The sequence below is a fragment of the Nothoprocta perdicaria genome, unplaced genomic scaffold (assembly GCF_003342845.1).
Source record: "Nothoprocta perdicaria isolate Ctin4 unplaced genomic scaffold, notPer1 scaffold_170, whole genome shotgun sequence".
NCBI classification, from domain to species: domain Eukaryota; kingdom Metazoa; phylum Chordata; class Aves; order Tinamiformes; family Tinamidae; genus Nothoprocta; species Nothoprocta perdicaria.
Genome location: NW_020454872.1, coordinates 1,594,875 through 1,597,047, shown reverse-complemented (window position 1 = coordinate 1,597,047; position 2,173 = coordinate 1,594,875).

The window sequence follows — 2,173 nt, the reverse complement described above, 5'->3', positions numbered from 1 at the left end:
AAAAAAAAAAGAAGAATAATGATAAAAAAAGGGAAAATCAACCCTGCGTGATGGAGAAGGGGGGTCTGGGTGCAGGTGGGTGCAGGGGGGCTGCAGGAGGGCAGCCGRCTCCAGTGGGGTGGGACGTGTGGCTGGGATGGTCCCTGTCACTCTTGGTGCTGGTGGCAGGGTGGGTGTCACGGTGCCCTCCCTCCCCGCAGTGTTTGGGGCCTGAGGAGGGTGCGGATGGTCCCAATGTCCCCAGGAGCCCTGCGGGGACAGGGACGGGGATGGGGGCACCAGGAGGACAGGAGAGGGGCTCTGGGGGAGCAGTGGGGCGCCAGGAGGTGGCACCGTGGAGCCACATGGATGTGGATGTCCCCAAGGAGGGGACAGCGAGCACGGCAGGTTGGGGCTGGAGGTGTCCCCAGGAGCCCCCGGGGAGGTGGCCTGGGTCCCTGCTGGCGCAGGGGACGAGAGGACAGGGCAGGGGTGTCCCCTGGAGCCCTGAGGGGACAGGGGTGTCCCTGGGGTGACGGGGGGTGCCCCCTCCCCCGGCCCGGGGAGGGGACGGGGGTGTCCCCAGGTGCCCCGGACCATTGTCACCGCGATGGTCCCGACCGCATTGCGGGGCAGGGACGGCCAGGCCCCGCCCTCCGCCACGTGGCCCCGCCCCCAGGCCCATTGGCCCCGCCCCAGAGGCCCTCGGGAGGGGGGTGGCAGAAAGGAGGGGGGGGACAGTGGGGTGAGGGATGAGGGCAAGGGGAGGGGGCAGCAGGCGTCCGGTGTCCCCAGCTCTGTCCCCAGCCCCATCCTGTCCCCCGGGACACTTTGGGGGGCAGATCCGACCCCCAATGCGGGCGGCAGCATCAGGACAAAATGTGGGGGGGCAGCAGGACCCGTCCCCATCCCCATCCCCATCCCTGTCCCCATCCCTGTCCCCGCGAGCGGCACCAGGCTGCGCAAGCTGAGCCTTATCCGGGTTTATTTGCACCGATGAAGCGAGGGGAGACGCGGCCCGTGCAGGTGGGGGACAATGACATCGGCTTGGCCTGGGGAGGGGGAACAGGGAGAGCGGGAGCCCCGGGGCGCCCGGCTCCCGCCCCCGGCTCCGGGGCTCCCAGCCCCGTTCTGGGTGCCCGGCTGGGGACACGCAGGGGCCGTGGGGCCGGGCATGGGGCCCAGGCCGGCACATGCTGCTCCATGGGCTCGTGCTGCTCCGTGCGGGGGGGCGCCCAGCCCCGCCGCCACCCGGGCCCCAGTGTCACCCGGCACCTCCCATCCCTGGGTGCCACCAGCTGCTGCGTCCCCTCTCCCAGGGCGCCATCCTGCCCCGGGCATCCGCCATCTCTGCTGGAATTTGGGGGCTTTTCCAGAGTCTGGCCCATCCTCCTTCCTTATCCTTCTGTGTCCATGGGGCTGGCCCCTGCAGTGTCTCCACGGGCTCAGTGGCAGTGTCCGTGCGCTGTCCCAGCACCCTATGTACAGACACAAAGATGCAGCATCCCAGCCGTTGGACCCTTATCCGTCTGGCATCACCGGCATTCCCGCAGGACGGAGGCTCCGGAGCCGCCTCCTGCCGGCTGTTTCCACRCCGCGGAGCAGAGGTGACCTTTGAGGAGGGCAGCAGAGCCAAGCAGCTCCGGAGCCGGCGGAGACGCAGCCGGACACCCCATCCCGGACACAGCCCTGGCTGCAGCCAGCACCAGGCGAAAGCAGGGACACGCCAATGACCTGGAGCAGCCGCCGGCGCCTACACCACGATGGGGGTATCGGAAAACACCGAGCTCACCGAATCCGGGTCGGACATCTTCCTCTGCGCCCTGGCCACCTCCTTGCGCGCCAGCTCGGCCGTGCCGCCGCTGCCGCCGCCCTTGAACTTGCCGTTCTGGCCGCGCACGGCGGCCGACGAGGCCGAGCGGGGCCGCAGGGATTCGCCGGGCGCCGCGGCGTCGTGGTTGGGGGTGGCGCTGAGCACCGAGGAGTTGATGCTGTCGTCGCGCGGCGCGGGCGCCTTGTCGCCGGCGCGGCAGCAGCAGCGGCACGGCGTCAGGTACAGGTAGATGAGCACGAGCACCACGCTGAGCACGCAGCCCACCAGCGTGGTGTAGGCCGTGTTGAGCGTGTCGGGCGCGCCGTGGCCCGTGGAGTTGTGCACCAGCAGCTCCACGTAGAGCGTCTCGTTGAGCGCGCC